Here is a 20214-nt window from a genome sequence, read left to right on the forward strand (position 1 = left end):
GCGCCGGAATCCCCGCCTCCGCCCGGGATCCGGCAGGCCGCTGGGCCCGGAACCCACGGCTACCCCCGGGGCGCGGGAGGCCGGTGCGAAGCGGGCAGGGTGAGATCCAGAGCCCCGGACCGCATCAGACTAAGAATCCTTTCCACCCGCCACCCCTGCGTCCATGGGTGTGCCGGGCTGGGGGCTCGAACTCGGGGCCTGGATGCTGTATCTGAGCTTTTTTGGCTCAAGGCTAGTAGTTCTCAACCGCTGGAGCCACAGCTCCTGCTTTGGGGTGGCTAATTGGAGACTTTGCCATCTGAGATTCGAACCACGATCCTCAAGATCTCAGTCTTGGGGATGGATCTTCAGATGTCAGCTTTCTTACAGTCCAGAGCCACTGGTGTTTGGTTTTGGTTTTTGTTGTTGTTGTTGTTGTTTTGACCTTTTAACCTATCGTTAATGATTTTATCCCTCTCCTTACCTGCAAAGGGAATATGGCCGTCGAGCTTTTTATGTATGTCGGTAATGTATCCTTCTCGCTCGCAACACATCTCTGTGAGACACACAAGACTCTCAGGAAGAATCGTATGCTTCCCAACTTTTCCTCCAGCCGCTTCATTTGCTAGGAAACAGAAAAGCAAAAATGAAGTAAGAAAAGGCTGGAACACATCTTTTCCTTTTTTCTTTTCTTGAGGGTTGGTTCGTCCTGTTGGTATTTGGAAGGAGCTGTGGCATCCAAAAGTCAGAAGTCAGCTCTCTGTATTTAAGTGAAATCTGGGCCCGCCCCCCTCTGCTAACGGGAAAGCCAAGACTACATTGCCCAAGCCATTTTGGCATTGGCGAACTTTGGGTAGGCAGCCATCGTTCTACGCCAGAAATGGAATTGCTTAGATCCAGATTGGGGTCTAGCAAGATATTTCTCCAGCATTGTTTATCAGCCTTATTTTCTGCAAGACCATGCAAAGTACCAAGTATATTACAGTCCTAAAAGAATGCAAAGCCTTTCTTTAGTTGTTACCATGAATTAACAACGCTAGTTGATTTACTTTGGGAGTGGGGTGGGAGGAGGGTGGTCAGTTGTGGGGCTTGAACTCAGGGCCTGCAAGTTGCCCCTGAGCTCTTCTGCTCAAAGCTAGCACTTTGTCTCTTTGAACCACAGCACTACTTCCGGTTTTCTGATGGTTAATTGGAGATGAGAGTCTCAGGACTTTGCTGCCCTGGCTGGCTTTGAACTGAGATCCTCAGATCTCAGGCTCCTGAGTGGCTAGGATTACAGGCATGTGAGCCTCCAACACCCAGCAACTGGTTGCTTTGCTTTAATGTATCAAACAACAGATCGAATTTTGTAGTTGGATTTGTACTTTGGGGTTCTAGGATTTATAACTACACTATGTTCCAGACACATGTTTTTCATGGCATTTGCAGCTTCTCCACAGCTTGCTCCACACAGGGCAAAAGAACACACTCTACTTCACCAAGTAGATTACACAGTTGCAAATTCCAGCACTTCCCAGGAGTCCTTTGAGCTGGAATTAAGGGCTGCCATTGTGTGGATAAGGTAATTGCTGGACAACTGGCTTTAAATGTGTCCTCCGTTTAAGAAACATTTAAATGAGGAGGATTGGGATCCCATATTTCCATAGATTTATTCCATCATCCTTAACACTTTAGCTGCTACCAGTTGTCCAGTAATTCATTATAGTATTCTAGCATGTTTGTGACAATGTTTAGGACATGCTATACAAAACAACATATACCATAATGAGTATTTGAAGCTGAAGGAATTTGAGAATGGCAGGTATACTCTGGCCTTCCCTGATATGTCTCCTAAGAACTGCATGTGAGGGTGCCCTTCCCCACCTTCAGGACAGAAGCACCCTCAGCCCTGAAGATATGAATGCTCAGAGGTGTCTCAGTGAACAAGCCTCCAGCTTGCTTTATCCTTACACATTTTCCTGTGACTCTCTATTCTTCATCGGTTTAAAAATCATTCAAATCTTTCCTACAAGTCTTCATTTCCTTCTGAAGCCCCTATGTCCTGTAAAATGGGCAGGGGATATGTTTTGTTAGTCTAACTTTTGTTAGATTTTTCCCAGCTGTGAACCTAGAAGAGCAGAAGGAAAAGATACTTTCCTTTTCCTACAGGTGGAAGAATCTTTTGCATGAGGGGATCTATCATCTTTCTGAAAATATGTCATTGCACTGCATTCCTGAAAGTTTCCACACTTCAGTGAGAGCAGGAAAGAAAATGGTGGAGGAATACTTACTGGATACTAAGCACTGCAGTGGTCATTTGGTTTATTACTATTATTTATTGTTACTATTGTATACAGAATAATGCAAATATAAATGTATAGACTGCAAATTATTATTTTTTGGGTCCGGGCTTGATACCTGAACTCTGGGCCTGGGCGGTTTCCCTCAGCTCTTCAGCTCAAGGCTAGTACTCTACCACTTGAGCCACAGCGCCAATTCCGGCTTTTTTTTTTCTGCTTATGTGGTGCTGAGGAATCGAACCCAGGGCCTCATGCATACAAGGCAAGTGCTCTACCACTGAGCCACCTTCCCAGCCCCTGAAAATTATTTTTATTCTCATAATCTGTCTGCCATATTTCTCTAATCCCCATCTTTCTGGTTAGTAAATGAAGACTTCCAGAGCTCAAATAATCTTAATTAAAAATCATGTACCTCTAATGAGCAGAACCAGAGATCAAACTCAAGTCTATTTAGCTCCAGTACCTTTGTTTTGTTCATTACAACTGCATTGGGTTAATCTAGGTTGCTACTCGTGAAGCTGTCCAAATTGTAGTATCCTATTTTGCCTGTCAGACTCTTTTTCAGTTTTGCATATTTAGGCTGTGTTCCAGTGTTCTTTAGAATGGTAACTCTCAACGGGTTTGAAATGCAAATTGTGCCCAACCTCAAACTACTGAGTCAGAACCCTAACACAGGGGCTCAACAAGCCTCTGTGATGATTCAACCTGGACTGGACTGAGAAGTGCCTAGGAAGTAGTAAAGCGCATGGATGGGTGTGTCTGTGACGGCGGGCCTAGAGATGAGGACAGGAGGGCTATGCCCTCATGGATCTGTAATCCATTAGTGGATCTGAACTTTAAGTAGGCTATTTGGAGGTGACAGAAGTCTGGAAGGGAGGGTCAAAGTGCATGAAGTAGGTCACTAGGGCAGGGTTTTGAAGGATGCAGTGTGGATCTGACCGCTTCCTAGTCCTCATTTTGCTTCCAGGCTGCCTTAAGGTGAGCAGCTTTCCTCCATCACACCCTTCCTCCATGATGTGCTGCTTTCCCGAGCCTGCCTAAAAGCAATGGAATTGAGAAGCATGGATGGAAACCCATGAAACCCCGAGCTCAAATAGATTCCTGTTGCTGTGATATTTTGTTACAGTGACTAACGCATTCTCCAAATAGCCCTGAAATGCAGGAACATTTTGAAAATGTGCTGCTTTTGAATAGCAAAGTTAAACTGAACTGGTTCATTCATCTTTATTTAGTGAGATGATGGTGGTGTGTGTGTGTGTGTTTTATATTAAAGAACTTCTCTCCAATCTTCTGCAGACTTTTACAAGTGATATTCTGTACATTGGTGATTACAGATCCACAAATGCCAAACGTGATTGTTTGGGGCAGTTTCTGGTACTTGGTATACTTGTTGCAGATGCTAAGGCCAAGAGAATACTCTGTTCCATGGAAGGAATGCTATAACATAAGCCCACAGCTGGCACAAATGAAGAAAGGATATTTCTGACATGTCACTATTTATCATCCTCAGCTTTGGCCTCATTCTGTGTAGCAGAAGTAGGACACTTGAGCACCTATCTCCCCTGTCCAGTTCTTTCTCAGTTTTAGTCCATTCTCCTCAACAGGTTTTCTGTTCTCTAGTCTTAAAATCACATTTGACCTCTGTAGAACACCCTTTTCACTTAGATGTTCCCCTCCCAATTAAAAAAAAAGTTTTAGTTAGGATTTATTTAATGATTTGTTTATGTGCTACCAAGGAATTGAACCTAGGGTCTCATGCATTTTAGGCAAGCACTCTACCACTAAGCCACATTCTCACTCTGATTTCTCCTTCTTTATCTGAACTACTTACAAATCTATTGCATTTTTATTAGGTCATGATATAACGATGAATAAATGTATGCAGAATCTTATGTGTGTTCTTACTGACTTTATTTGTGTTTCTTGACTTCTACAAACTTGCTGACATTATTACTATTTTTTACATTATCTTTTCTTGTGACACTTTTCTCACTTCTTGTGAATACTCGTTGCTTCTTTCTGTTCTAGCATTCTAGTTGGAGCTCTAGCACTTTTTTAATCCTCAGTGAAAAGAAGTAACTTCACTGCCCTTCCTGTTTCTTCTCTTCATTATTTGGGTGATGTCATTTAACCATTATTTATAGCTCACCTGTCTAAGACACAACTTAGATTCTGAAAGAAAACAAAAGAATGGAATTATGAGGCAAATAATTGCCCCCAGAGTCAAACTCTGCACCAGTGTGCATGCACTGTGGAGAAATTCTCACATAGAACACTTGATTGTTATTTTTGACATGCTGTAGTTTCTGTAGTTATCCATGCTGCAGTATAGCAGAAACAAGGGATGATGAGCAGGGGAAGGAAATGCTGTAGATGGAGGTAAGTTGACAACAGCAGTCACTATTCATTGGCAGAGTAAGTACAGGGAAGACAAGAATATTAGGGAGTGGAAGAGTTCAAACTTCATAGGTGTCTGATGCACTTAGTGAAATTGAGCAACCCTACATATTCTACTGAGAAAATGAGAATCACAGCCCATGGGCTATGCCATCTAAGAATTTATAAGCTGAGATTCTGAAGGGTCTGGGTAGAAGGAACCTCACTTATTGAATACCTGCTACATAACTTGATGGCTTCTTTAGGATATACCAATCAATCAGTTTATCTACTATTATTTTATGTATCTCAAGACCAAAACACACTCAGAGCCTTCAACCTCTCAATTACAAAGAAGAAATATGCTCTGCCTTATTTTGCAGGGAGGTTATATGTAGGCCATTTCTAGAACCTTCTAGAAATTTCTTTAAAAAAAAAACTTACGGTCCTCTTTCCTCAGCCTCCTCAATAGCTAGGACTACACCTGGCTTTATGATCTATCAATCATGTTCTATCAACCAAAATCTGCCGTATTATCTCATTTAACCCTGACAACCTCTTTAAGGGCCCAAGCTCCAATACATGGCTGGAGTGGGGGAGAGGGTATGTGGTGGTGGAGTGGGTAGGACTTCAATTATCAGTTTGTGAGGGACATAAATGTCCCATAATAAATAGCCTTTTCTTCAGCTCTCTTCTTACTTTCAAATGGGTTGTCTAACATGTATTTATTATTCAGTATTAATGAAAAAAAATTTTTTGGGGGGTCCAGTCGTGGGCCCTGAACTCTGGGCCTGGGCGCTGTCCCTTAGCTCTTCAGTTCAAGGCTAGCCCTCTATCACTTGAGCCACAGCGCCACTTCCAGCTTTTTTCTTTTTGCTTATGTGGTGCAGAGGAATCGAACCCAGGACCTCATGCATGCAAGGCAAGCGCTCTACCACTGAGCCACCTTCCCAGCCCTGTATAAATGAAATTTTAAGTCTCTGCTTTAAGCACCTTTTAGAATCACTCATCCATCATCTTCAGATTTCATATTTTTCTCTCATCAGTACAGATGTTGGTATTACTATTTACAAAACATTTTAAAAACAAACTAGGCCCTCAAATTCATAAGATGGCCCAAACTAGGGCACCATTAAAAATCAGACAGGCAGCTGTGGGTGCCAAGATGGCAGTTCCCTTCAGATTGCAGAGCACCTTGGGGACCTGAGGCTAGCCTTACACTAGTCTCTTTGGGCTGCAAGCATCCTTGTTTTTTTTTTTTTTTTTTCTGTCCCATGAAAATGCTCTTGATTTTCTAGCTATGTTTGACCTCAAAGAGTTGGGCCATGCTGACTAGGTTTACCAAGAGCGATCTCCCATGCCACCTGCTGGAAGTAGCCAGAATTGAGCTACTATTTGCACCAGAAAGTATATTTATTGTCTTTATGCAACCATGTAAGCTAAACAATCCTAAGAAACAATGCTTTCTGCTATTACAGAGGGTTTGATTATTTTTCCTTTGTATTAATTGAAAGAATCAAACTACAGACACACTGAAACAGCACTTTCTTCGGGAAAATGCCCAATTAAAAAAATTATCCTGAGTGCATTGGTGTACTTCTGTAATCCCATCACACAGGAGAATTACAAGAAAAATCCACAAAACCCTTTCTCAACTGACAGGTGAGCAGGGTGGCATGCACCTGTTTTCCTAATTATGACATTTGCCCAGAAAGGAAGTAAGCCCTATCACAAAAATAATAATTAAAAAAAAAGGTTCAAGGGCTGTTGGCTTAGTGGTAGAGTGCTTGCCTAGCATGCATGAAGCCCTAGGTTCGATTCCTCAGTATCACATAAACAGAAAAGTCAGAAGTGGTGCTGTGGACCAAGTGGTAGAGTGTTAGCCTTGAGCAAACGAAGTTCAGATACTGAGTTCAAGCTGCAGGACTGGCAAACAAATAAATAAATAAATGAAAGGTTCAGGGTGTGGCTCAGTGATAGAGCACCTGCTTAGCAAGTACACAATCCTGAGTTCAAACCCCAGTTTTGTGGTGTGTTTTTTTTAAAAAAACGAAAAACAGAAAACCACCGTCCTCTTCATACTGACAGATGACCACATAGCAAATTACAGAGGATCTAGAGTTTTCTAAGTGTCTCATGTAGGGCAGATAACTTCGGCCATTTCCCTGGCTCCAGTCACTTTCCTTCTTGTCTCCCTATCATCTTGATCGCAGACACATCTCCTAGCCAAGCTTTTGTGGTGTGATCTTACAATTAATGGGACTACAGTGATATCTTTGGCACAAACAACATTTTGGAATCTTCAGTGGAGGAGCTGATTTTTTTCTGGCCTACGGCGGGTCATTGTCAGCCGGTCAGAATGAATGCTTTTCAGCAATCTCTGTCTTTTCCACCTTGAAAGTCTGTTATTGTGATCTGTGAAGAAAAAGGGAAAGCACAAAAGACTGGATAAACAGGGACAAGACACTGCTGCCAGCAGTTAAGACCTATTCCAGACTCTTGGCTCTGGCCCATGTCCACAAAGTAAGAAACACTCCCTTCCTTTATTTAAACCAACCTCGGAGAGTCTCTATGTCTTCTAGAAATGAGTAGAAACCAGTACCCCAAGGTTTCTACATGCCTCCTGCTAACATTATAAGAGAAAATCTCTTTAGAGACAATCATGAAATTACTTTTACTATATTATAATCACCTCTAATGAATACAGCAAACATTTAGTATACAATATGCAGCAGTTATCAATTGAGAGTGTAAATAAAGTAAAATAGTGATTGATTCAGATTTTTTGGCACAGGTTTTTAATTCAAGATCTTTTGCTTACTAAGCAAACACTCAACTTTCAAGCCACACTCCCCACCCTTGTCAAGGGGCTTGAACTCAGGGCCTGGGCACTGTTTCTGAGCTCTTTTGCTCCAGGCTAGCACTTTACCACTTCTGGTTTTCGGATGGTTAACTGGAGCTAAGAGTCTCATGGACTTTCCTACCCAGGGTGGTTTTGAACCGTGATCCTTAGATCTCAGCTTTCTGAGTAGCTAGGCTTACAAGCTTGAGCTACTAGTGCCTGGTCCACTAGTTCTTTTATGACTGAGTATTTTCAGACAGACCGGGTATTTTCCTGTCGGAGATGGGATCACGTATTCATGAGATTACCTGACTAAAGTACTAAAAGTGAGTAGGTGTAAGCTTTTCTTCTGTGACTGCGGGGTGGGCTAAGAATCCCAAAAGGAATACTTTCCATTTGAATAAGAATTTATTTTGGGGGCTGGGAATGTGGCTTAGCCATAGAGTGCTTGCCTAGCATGCATAAAGCCCTGGGTTCAATTCCTCTGTACCACATAAACAGAAAAAGCCAGAAGTGGCATTGTGGCTCAAGTGGTAGAGTGCTAGCCTTGAGTACAGAGAGGCTCAAGGACAGTACCTAGGCCCTGTGTTCAAGCTCCAGGACCGGCAAAAAAAAAAAGAAAAAAAGAAAAAGAATTTACTTTGAAGCCAAAAGCAAATAATGGTATTTTAACCAAAAAGATTACCATATGTTTTGCTATTCATAAAAGACTGCTCTTGTCTTTCTGTTCATGAATATTTTGCCTTACTTCCCACACTCTTTAGAACCTTACTTGATACATAGAAGGGGTTCAATAATGAATCATTGCAAGAATATTAGCCAAGTGTATCACATTTTAGCTTCTAAATTCTGAAGAATGGCAGATTTCAATGAGCACATAAGTAGGTCCACAAATAAGCAGTTACCCTTCTGTCTGAACTTCCTTCCTTCCTTCCTTCCTTCCTGCCTTCCTTCCTTCCTTCCTTCTTTCCTTCCTCTCGTCATCCTTACCTTCCTTTCTTCCTCCCTCCCCCCTCTTTATTTTCTGTGCCAGTCCACTGGAGCCCCCACTTCTCGCTTTATTTTTTTTGGGGGGGCGGCGGTTCATTGGAGATAAGAGTCTCACAGATTGTCTTGCTCTAGCTGGCTTCAAACCGCGACCCTCAGATCTCAGCCTCCTGAGTAGCTAGGGTTACAGGTGTGAGCCCGCTGAACATTCCTTTCTTTCCCTTTGTCTTTCATCTTTGGCCTTACTCTTTCGAAGTGTCAATTGCAGATGAATATAATCTTCTGGCCCTCTGAGATGGGTACTTCCAAAAATTCTCATGATGATCTTTAGCACATTTATCCATTTTTTTCATCTTCATGTCCACGCCGCTGAGGGCTCCTTTTCTGTCTGTTACAGATATAGTCTTTGCTGACACCCCCCCCTTCCTCTTTTTATGGCTAGTCTTATGGCATTTCCAACATCTGGTATGCTTTAGAGAATCCCTTGTTTAGAAATGGTTCTTTCCAGACCACAATATAAATTGTGAGTAAGAGCAAATAACTGGAAATATAACAAGAAGAAATCTTTCATTAGGAAGTTGCCCTGGAAGTGGCCGCTGTAGGAGAAGCAGAGATTGCTCTCACTTCGTCTCAGATGCCTGGTTACTGCTGCCCAATCTGGGCACTTGTTTTCACATCGTGTGGTTTGCTCTTCAGGCACTGGGCAGACTGCATTACAGTCTGCATATTGGCGCTTGTTACCCAGCAAGTACAAACACCTGGCTGCCTTGCTGTTCATCCACTGCCAAGATCTGCTTCCTCATAAGACTCTAACTGCTTTTGCAGGGTGTAACATCAGTGGGTGGAACATCAAACATTTTTATCTAATGGTTTGTTAATGGAACACTGTTTTCCAGATGTTTGCTTAGGCTGTTCCTTAGATGTGGATTTGTGGTGGTGTTGGTAGTTTCTTTTTTAGAGCAATGATGGTTAATTTTGTTGGGGGTGGCAGGGGGGAGGGCTGTCTTTTCCAAACCCCTTGTTTCTGATGACATGCAGCTATTCTGTGTCTCGTGTTAACCCCTATGGATGTGGTCCAATGGTAAACATGACTAGGGAAAAAAAATAGTGTTAGAAGAGCTGATGCACCAGATTTCTATGGCTGTGGAGGCAGCTAGATACGCTGATAGATCATAGGCCTGCTGGTTATAGGGGAAGACATGCTTTCAGGCCCCTCCCTTTTTTAAAAAAATTCACAATAACATAATAGGAACAAACTCACAGGTACCAAGGGATGCAAACATAGGCCACACAGCTTGATCTTAGTAAAATGATACCAGGTCTCCTAGGTCCAGCAGGGTGAAAACCTTTTGTGTTCTTTTTCAAAGCATTAGTCTCTTCCAGGGGCCCCCCAAATCCCTTCACTGGCAAAGATATTTCTTGGTATCTTGATATCACTTTGTATTCTTAAGTTTAATTTTTGTATGAATACTTGACCTTGAACTCAGGTGTTTGTGCTCTTGCTTAGCTTTTATGCTCAAGGCTGGTGCTCTCCCGTTTGAGCCACACTTAACACTTCTAGCTTTTTGCTTGCTAATTGGAAATAAGAGTCTCTCAGGTTTGTTTGTCTGGGCTGGCTTGGAACCTTGACCCTCAGATCTCCACCTCCTAAGTAGCTAGGATTATGGGCGTGAGCTACCAGCACCCAGCTTCTTGATCATATTTTGAAGTAGGACAATCTTCTGCTGTATGTCCCTGCAGGTTCTCTTTGTACTTGTCATCATCCATGCTCAAAGCCACTGCCAAACATACATTGCCAGGAACTCTTTCCTTTTCCCTCTTTTTTTTTTTTTTTGGTTCAAAATCAGGACTCAAACTTGGCATTTGACACTTTGACTCATTGATTCTCAGCAACTCTTTCTACACTTCTTCTCTCCAAATCCTTCTCTCTCTCCACAAAGTCTCTTTATTGCCCACAGCGTATGGGCTCTTGAACTCTCTCTCCATCCTAGCGGGATGGGTGGTAAGAGAGAGAAGCAAGTTCAGTCTGTACGAGGCCAGAAAGTACTGAGAACATGACAGCAGCCTGTATATAACATAGGGTAGACGCAGCCAGCCATGGGGAAGTTTATGTGGGAAACACTAGCATTGAGAAAAAAAAATGTATTCTTTGTGAATGAAGAATGATAGCACACAGACCAAACCCCCAAAGCGGAACAGAAATTCACATAAAACTCTAGGTAGGTTTACATTCTGTTACACAAGTTTTAAATTCTGGAGTAGAGCCGAACACATCACCTGCTTTTAGGTCTCCACAATATGCTACAGCTAATACAATCGACCAAGAGAACACTTAAAGATTTGGTTGTAATCTATCGACTGTCAACTTGGGGGGTAACTGGGAAAGTGCTTTGTGGTCTCTTTTTGTCTGTTTTAATTGATGGATTTTTCTCTGCCGCTAGTTTTACAGGAGAAATTGAAACGCAGCTGCTGCATTATAAATCCACACAGTAAAATCAATGGTGTCCAGCAAATAACAAGAAGGTTTCAGCATAGCTCCCCTACCAGCCCAACCTGCTTCCTTTACTGGAACTTTCCTTGTGGGCTTGGTGATGATTCATGCATAGAGGGACCAGGGATGTGGAACTAAGAAGGAAGAAAAGAGTTCATAGCACAAGTTTGAAAACTAGCCAAAAGAATCAATAATAACTTAGAAGCCCAGGAATATGAGCTTCGAAATCCAAGTCAAAGCTCCCCTCTGTGAGCACCTACCTGATTCATCTTATTTGATGATGGGAACTTTTACTATTTGTTATCCTATCAGCGTGCGTGTGCTTAGATTCGTTAGTTCCATTGTCCCATCCATCTATCAACCCAGGGCACATTCCCAGCCAGTAGGCTATGAGTATCCAACTTGCTGTACACGTAAGGAGCTACTCTCTCTCTCCTGACATGCCAGTCTCAACTGCAGGGTGCCATTATACTACCAGGACTTCCTGCCCCAAATGCCTGACTCAACAGCTCCACCCCCTCCACATTCCATTTTCTCTCAGAGGCGGTTCTTCTCTGTGGTTTGGGTTTTCTAGTCTTCCAGCTCCATGTTTCATACAGCCACTTCTGGCTTTGTGCTTGATTTCTCTCTCGTCCCCATTTTCTTCTCTTGCCTTGATTTGAAGCACTCACAATCTCAGGATGACAAAGCCATTTTCCACTTGGCTTTGGTAACCTTACCCATGGGATTGCCTGGCAACCTCTCTCTCTCTCTCTCTCTCTTATTATTATTATTTTAAGTAGTTGTACAAAGAAGTTCCCATACTACAAAACAGTATATGAGTACAAGGTATCTGACAACATTGTCACTCATCCCTCCTAATCCATCCCTTCTCTTACTTTTTTAAAAAAATTGAGATTAGGTGATTACATAAATTTCACAGTATTGTGGAATAGCCATACTTAGTTAAAGTCGCAAACACATTTTAACCTTCACAAGGCAATTTGTCCTTATCATGGTCTATAAAGTTTGTGAATTCTATGAGCTTTGACAATAGAAATTATTTCTTCCACATTGGGTGATGATTGCATTTCTTTCTGCTTATTGTAGGCTGTTCATCCTTTCCCTCTCATTCTTCCCTTTCCATCCCTGCCTTGGGCTTGCTTAATTCTTTTTCTTCTATGTCCAGTGAGCTGATGGGCCCCTTTGTTGTATGTTTTTCTGTTTCCCATTTATTCTGTGTCCTCCTCTTGGCTTCCCTCCATTGTGTACATATATTTATCATATATAGGGTCAAGAACATGGAGTCATTTAATAACGATACGACAAAATGAATGGCTGTCCTTTGTTTCTTGAGTCCTGTTTACTTTGTCATATTTTCTTGGATTTTGGCTTGAGCATCCACGTATCAGCGAGACCATGTACCATTTGTCTCTTTGTTCTTGGCTTACCTTGTTCAAAATAATTTGCTCTAGTTCTGTCCATTTCCCTGCAAATACCTTTATTTTGTCCTTTTTTTTTTTTGTTTTGTTGGCCATGGGGCTTGAACTCTGGGCTTGGGCGCTGTCCCTGCACTCTTCAGCTCAAGGCTAGCGCTCTACCACTTGAGCTACAGCGCCACTTCCGGTTTTCTGGTGGTTTATCAGTGATAAGAGTCTCAAGGACTTTTCTGCCCGGGCTGGTTTTGAACCACAATATTCAGATCTCAGCCTCCTGAGTAGCTAGGATTACAGGCATGAGCCACCAGCGCCCAGCTAGAATTTTTTTTTAACATCTACAGATAACAAGCAAAAAGTTGATGTAATAGCCAATTTTAGATGAAGCACCAAAGGGAAGTTCAAGGTTCTGCATTCAAGCCCCAGTAGTGGTGCATGCATAATGCATGTGTGTGTGTGTGTGTGTGTGTGTGCGTGCACGCACGCACATGCACGCGCACACACACTACCTTGTGCATGGATCTTTCCTGAAAGTCTCTCTGTTTCTCCACAGTATGTGGTGTTTTTCTATTTTCTGGATCCCACCATGTTCTACCTTTATTTATTTGTGTGCACATCTGAGCTGGGTAGGCAATGCTTGCTATGGGCCACACATCTGAATTTTAATCCCAGATTTGGTTATTTATGTGACTTGAGTACAATGCCTTCTTTAGTCTTAGCTTCTTTGTTGGTAAATTGATGGTAATCATAACTGTGTTATAGGAACTTTTTCCATATATATATATATTTGTCAGTCGTGGGGCCTGAACTCTGGGCCTGGTCTGTGTTCCTCATCTCTTCAGCTCAAGGCTAGCATTCTACCACTTGAGCCACAGTGCCACTTCCTTCCATATATATATTTTATTGTAAAAATACAGTACAGAGGGGTTACAGTTACATGAGCAGGGTAATGAGTACATTTCCTATCAAGCATTGTTACCTCCTCTTTTGTTTTTCCCTTACTATCCCTTCCCACCCCACCTCCCCAACTCCTCCCTCCCTACCCCTCCGAAACTGTATAGTTCGTTTTCAACATAGTGTGTTGGGCTAGGAAGGTGGCTCAGTGGTAGAGTGCTTCCTTGCATGCATGAGGCCCTAGGTTCGATTCCTCAGCACCATATAAGCAGAAAAAGTCAGAAGTGGCACTGGCTCAAGTCGTATAGCACTAGCCCTGAGCTGAAGAGCTGAGGGACAGTGCCTAGGCCCAGAGTTCAAGCCCGACTGACAAAAAACAAACCCAACATAGTGTCTCGCACATCTCATCGTTGCAATGGGTCAACCTGTATCCTTATTTAAGAATTTTGTTATTTCCCTTCCCCTCCCCAAATTATAAAAATATGGAACGCTTCAAGAATTTGAGTATCACCTTTGCGCAGGGGCCATGCTAATCTTCTCTGTATCATTCCGATTTTTAGTATATGTGGTGCTGAAGCAAGCACTATTGGAATTTTTTGTGAAGACTGAATAAGATAATAAATATGTATGCTTAACCAGTTTTGAGTTCATAGTACATGGTCAGAAATTATGTTATTGTGTTTTTACTTATTGTTTGTTTCCTTTCTAGAGCCAAACTTCATTTGTAGTAGATATTTTCCTGTGGTAGAAGGTCAGCAGGTAGCATTTCAGGCAAGTGTCACAGCTCTGCAGGATAGTCTTTGCCTTCTTTTTCTTACAAGGATAAAAATGTAAATTCAGCCTGGCACCAGTGGCTCACGCCTGTAATCCTAGCTACTCAGGAGGCTGAGATCTGAGGATCACGGTTCAGAGCCAGCCCAGGCAGGTAAGTCCATGAAACTCTTATCTCCAATAAACCACCAGAAAATGGGAAGTGGCGCTGTGGCTCAAGTGGTAGAGTGCTCTCCTTCAGCTGAAGAGCTGAGGGACAGTGCTCAGGCCCAGAGTTCAAGCCCTATGATTGAAAAAAAAATGTAAATTCATTTTCAGATCATAGGTTATATAAAACTCAGGCCACAGGTCTGTTGCAGTGTTCGGATTCATTTTATCTAGTCTATACGACAGCAAGACTATATTAATGTTAGCTGACAGATGCTGTATGACTAAATAAATGCTTACATGATTGGATTTTATAAGGATGTCTTGATTCTGTTTTTACCCTTTGAAAATTGCCCAATTTTTCTCCCTTACACCTTTCAAGGTTCCAAATTCTGATATTTCTAGTGAGACTTTCTTGCCCAGGCTGGCTTTGAACCTCAATCCTCAGATCTCAGCCTCTTGAGTAGCTAGGCTTGAGCCACTGGCACATAGCTTTGAGTGCAATTTTTTACATTAGGTGAATTCTATGTAAGTTCACACATTTGCTTACCAGAGCAATTAAAAAAGAATCACCAGCAATAGCATACAAATTTCATTCTCAAAACATGCCAATTTCAGACTTTGAAGGTAATTTGTCACTGAAACTACAAACCTGTCCACTAGGTGTCGCTGCAGTACCTGAATTAACAAAACTGGGTAAAGAAATAATTTATCTGCAAATTTATTACCATCCTTTTAAACATTATTAGGAGAATGAAGAAGAAAATAAATTTTATTTTTATATGCTTTTTAAGAAGCTATCATTTACAACTTTTGTTCTGGATGTGGAAAAAAATTGGAGAAGCTGTCAATGCTAATGTTCATTATTTCTAAAGAAAAACAACCAAAAGGAATATATGGAAAAAGGAAGTTTAGAGAGTGCAAAAAAGTTAAATAAACTATGTAAATGGAAAAACTTTATACAATACTATATTATTATGATTGTTTTATTTTGGCTGTTTGGAGTTTGAACTCATGGCTTTGCCTTTGCTAGTTAGGTACTCTACAACTTGAGCCATACCACCAGCCCTGCTTTTTGCTGGTTAATTGAAAATAGAATCTGTTAAACTTCTCCACTCAGGTTGACTTCGAGTCTTGATCCTCTGGATCTCAGCCTTCTGAGTAGCTAGGATTACATGTGTGAGCCACAGGTACCAGCTCAAGGCTCTTTTAACAATGCCAAAAAACGTTTGGTAATAAAAATTGCAATTCTAAATCTGACAATTTGGTAAAAGTCTATAACAATCAATCCAAGTTTAGTAAGAAAAAGGAAACCTTACTTCTGGCTCAAAATTCAAGCTCTATTCATTTTATTTCCAGGCTGATAAAATATCAAGCATAACTTGTACATTTTATGAGCCCTGCTCTTAATTACCTTTTAGTATTGAGATGTTAAAGTTCCATGATCAGATTGGTTAAGAAAATACCCAGGGTTGGGAAGGTGGCCCAGTGGTAGAGTGCTTACCTTGTATGCATGAGGCCCTAGGTTTGATTCCTCAGCACCATATAAGCAGAAAAAGCTGAAAGTGGCTCAAGTGGTAGAGCGCTAGCCTTGAGCTGAAGAGCTGGGGACAGCGCCCAGGCCCAGAGTTCAGGCCTCATGACTAATGCCCCCCCCCCAAAAAAAAAAGAAAGAAAGAAAAGAAAAGACCCAAGCTGAGCACTGGTGGCTCATACCTATAATCCTAGCTACTCAGGAGGCTGAGATCTGAGGATCGTGGTTCAAAGCCAGCCCGGGCAGGAAAGTCCTTGAGACTCTTATTTTTTTGGGTCCGGTCGTGGGGCCTGAACTCTGGGCCTTGGCGCTGTCCCTCAGCTCTTCAGCTCAAGGCTCTACCACTTGAGCCACAGAGCCACTTCCGGCTTTTTCCTTTTTGCTTATGTGGTGCTGAGGAATCGAACCCAGGGCCTCAGGCATGCAAGGCAAGGGCTCTACCACTGAGCCACCTTGTCAGCCCGTCCTTGAGACTCTTATCTCCAATTAACCACCAGAAAACCGGAAGTGGCGCTGTAGACATGAACTCAAAGAAGGCCAGTACAGTGTGAAGTATTTCTTTTTTTACATTGGTTTTTCACTTTTTGTAGCCTATGGGGAATGACAGCTATCTACACTGTCCATGTGTATGTGTGCAGTGCACATGTGTGTTGCTATCTGGGACTTGAACTCAGGGCCTCCTTAGCTCTTTTGCTCAAGGCTGGTGCTCTATCACCTGAGTCCACATCTTCACTTCTGGCTTTTCTTTTTTTTTTTCTTTCTTAGTTATTTATTTATTGCTAATTAATTGAAGATAGGAGATTCATGGACTTTCTTACCCTTGCTGGCTTCCAACTATAACCCTCAGATCTCAGCCTCCTATTTAGCTAGGATGACAGGCATGAGCCACTGGCCCACTTTGGCCCTCTTCAGCAGTGAAGCCCAGAAGAACAGCATCACTGCTTATTCAGACTCCCCTCTCCTGGAACAAACTTGCAAGGTCTAAGGCTGTGACTCATGGTCCAGGCACCACCCACCTTCCAGAAGCAAAGATGAAGAAAGGAGGATATTATGTGTTTAGTCGTTATTTTTACCTTCTGGTTTTCTATTAAATTGTGACTTACAATCAGTGGGTTAGGATGTCTTATTCATTCACCAAACAGAAGTTCCATTTGAGTCAAAGACTCTTTTTTTCTTTTTTTAAACTTAAGAGAAAATAGATCTGTATGTTTTTATTACATTCCCTGTAATATCTTCTGTTATTTAGCTAGTATTGGCCAGGACTCATCATAGATTAAAAAAAAATTAGAGTTTTACAGGAGTGAGTAAATAGGAGTTAGTGTTTTCATTAAAATGAGCAAATAAAGACAAAATTGGGTTGTACATTTTTTTTCCTGGCCATGCTCATAACATGTATCAAAATTACTATTGTATCTATGAAGTGTTTTTTAAGATTAAAGTTGACCCTCATGTTATTGGAATATTTGAACCTTCTCTGGTTGTATTATGTAGTAGGGACCTCATGCCATATAAAATATCATTTATATAGTTAATGTTCATATATTTCTTTGGCATCTGTCTTTCCCATTGACTATAAACACCACATCAGTGTTTCATTTAAACAGTGTCTATCCAAATCCCAGCTTAATTTTTTTTTGTAGAATAAATTTAGCAATAGACAAATAAGGCTAAACATTGCTGAATTAAAAGGATATTATTTAGAATATCAGCCAAGAGAGGTTAAATTTAATCTTAGTTCAAAAGAATAATTAGTAAAGTGGGCAAGCTAGAATCTTCCTAAAACTAACTACAGAAGTGATTTTGGTAGGAGAAACATTTCAGTCACTAAGAAATTTACCATCTTGGTTGGCTCTTAAATTTACTTGATCTTAATTTCCTTTTTGGAATACATGTTTTAACATCATGTTTCCCCCCTCCTTTTCCTTCTCCCTCTCCCTCCTCGTCCTCCTCCTGTTCCTTTTCTTCTTCCTCTTCCACTTTCTCCTCCTCCTTTTCTTTCTTCTTGTACCGGGGCTTGAACTCATGCCTTCCTGCTGGACTCCTTCAGAACTCTGCCACGTGAATCACACTTCCACCTTGTGGCTTTTTGCTGCTTATTTGGAGATAAGAGTCTGGAGGATTCTCAGATCTTATCATTCTAAGTGGTGTGACCCACCAGGGCCTGCCTGGTACTTCGTTTCTTTGCTATTTCCTAACACTTGGATCTCTCTGGCCATTGGTCACTTCAGATAGGCCTGGCCCATGAGAACACAAGGTGATTGCATTTGTGCCAGTAAGTAGTACTGTGCGCATGGTGCTGGGCTGGTATGCCATACACATAGGGTGCTCAGTTCTGTTGTGTCTTTTCTAAGGCTGGCATTTCTCTCTTGAAATAACTTCCATCTTTTTCCCTTGTGAAACCACTACACATTCTTGAAGACTCATTTCCGATATTGCCTGCCCCGTGCATCTTTTTCTGAGCCAGGATTGTAAGGACTTGTTCCCGGGAACAAGAGGATTTGATATATTGTTTTAGTACACAGGAACAATCATCCGTTTGTTTGCCCGTATCCCACACATAAGCCTATGAACCCCTCAAAAGGAAGCAATCAGAAATAATTGGAAGAAAATGACCTCCTATTTCCATATCAAATATATAAACCTATGTATATCGACACCCAAATACCCTACTTACTTATGGGTACGGTGGTAAACTGTCATTGATTCTTCTAAGGCCAATCTACATGGGTACTTTCTACTTCCTTTCTACTTAATTTATAGTATAGGTATAAAATCCTAGTTTGGAAAAAATTTTCTTTCAGAATTACGAAAGTTTTTCTGTGGACTTCTTTTTGAAGAAAAGTTAAAATATTTTATTTTATTTTTTATTATTGTGAAGATACTGTACAGAGGGGTTACAATGACATGGGCAAGATAATGAGTACATTTCTTATCAAGCATTGTTGCCTCCTCCTTTGTTTCCCCTTCCCATCCCTTCCCATCCTCCCCCCGCTCCCCCACCCAATCCTCCCCCCCCAAAGTTGTAAAATTCTTTTTCGACATAACGACGTGTACATCTCATTGTGACTTTTTTTTTTAATGGTTCTGAGATTTAGACTAAGGCTCTCATACTTGTTAGATAGACACTTTATAACTTGTGCCAACCATGCCAATAGTTCTGTTTTTTGTTTTTTTTTGTGGGGGGAGGACAGGGTCTTACTATATAACCTAGGCTGTCCAGGAACTCAAGAGCTTCTGTCTGAACCTTCCAAGGGCTGGTATTATAGGCATGCACTACCATACCTGGGTTGCTGTTGACTTCTTGTTTGTAGTGTCTGGAGATTGAAACCATTCCTAACATTTCCTCCTCCAATCCCCTTTAAAAAATACCTCTATGTTCTATTATTTTTATTGCTCATTTGTTTTAGAACTCTATATCATAGAAAAAGTTAAATATGTTCAAAGAGATAATAATGTAACAAATCCCCACATAGCCACCAGTCCGACTCAGATCGACAGATAGAAATGTGGCTAGGCAATGTACTACCCAACTTTTACCTACTTTGAATCAAAATCCAGATCGTACTATCTCACGGTAAATACTCAGCATTCACCTCTCAAAGGGATGAGCAGTCATGGATCTCACCCATTCTGTCACTGGTTTCATGCTCTGTGAAATCTTTAGAGAAATTATTTCTTGCTGAAGTCCTGAAACTTTACAATGACAAGTTCAGGTTCTGCTTCTGCAATCCCTGTTTTTGTCTGTAATCTCTTGTTTGGGGTTAAAAAAATGCTCTTTATTTTTTGTCTTTTCTTTTTTGGTACTGGGGATTGAACCCAGTACATTACACCTGCTAGGCAAGCACTTTGCCACTGAGCTACATCCCAGCCCGTAAAAAAAAAAGTTCTTAAAAATGAGTCTTTGATGATTTCTTTCCTCATTACAAAAACGGCCTCTTGCAGTGACGTTATAGCTTTCGTTTCTGTTTGTGTGTGTCTGTGTGTGTATGTGTTTTTAATCATCTTTTTGTTCTACTGTGTGTGTGTGTGTGTGTGTGTGTGTGTGTGTGTGTGTGCGCCAGGCTTGAACTCAGAGCCTGGGCCTTGTCTCTTAGCTTTCTTGCTTAAGGCTTGTACTCTACCACTTAAACCATAGCTTTACTTCCAGATTTTTGCTGGAGATAAGTCTTACAGACTTTCCTTCCTGGGCTAGCTTCGAACTCTGACCTTCAGATCTCAGTCTCAGTGTCTAGGATTACAGGCGTGAGTTACTGGAGCCTGGCTTTGTTCTAACTTTTTGGAGACGTTGGTTTAGCTTTATCTTCTGACCCATCTATTAAAATTTTTGATTATTCTATATGTTTTTGAGTTCTTTTTCACATTGTTTTCTATATTCCCTGAATATTTCCTTTTAATGGTCTCTTGCTTTTGCTTCAATTTTTTTTTTTGATTACTTCAGTTTTTTTCTTGAAGCTTTTCTTTCCTCCAAAACTGCCTCCCCCTCTGTTCCTCTTGCTCTT

This window comes from Dipodomys ordii, unplaced genomic scaffold (genome assembly GCF_000151885.1).
Source record: "Dipodomys ordii isolate 6190 unplaced genomic scaffold, Dord_2.0 Scaffold70, whole genome shotgun sequence".
NCBI classification, from domain to species: Eukaryota; Metazoa; Chordata; class Mammalia; order Rodentia; family Heteromyidae; genus Dipodomys; species Dipodomys ordii.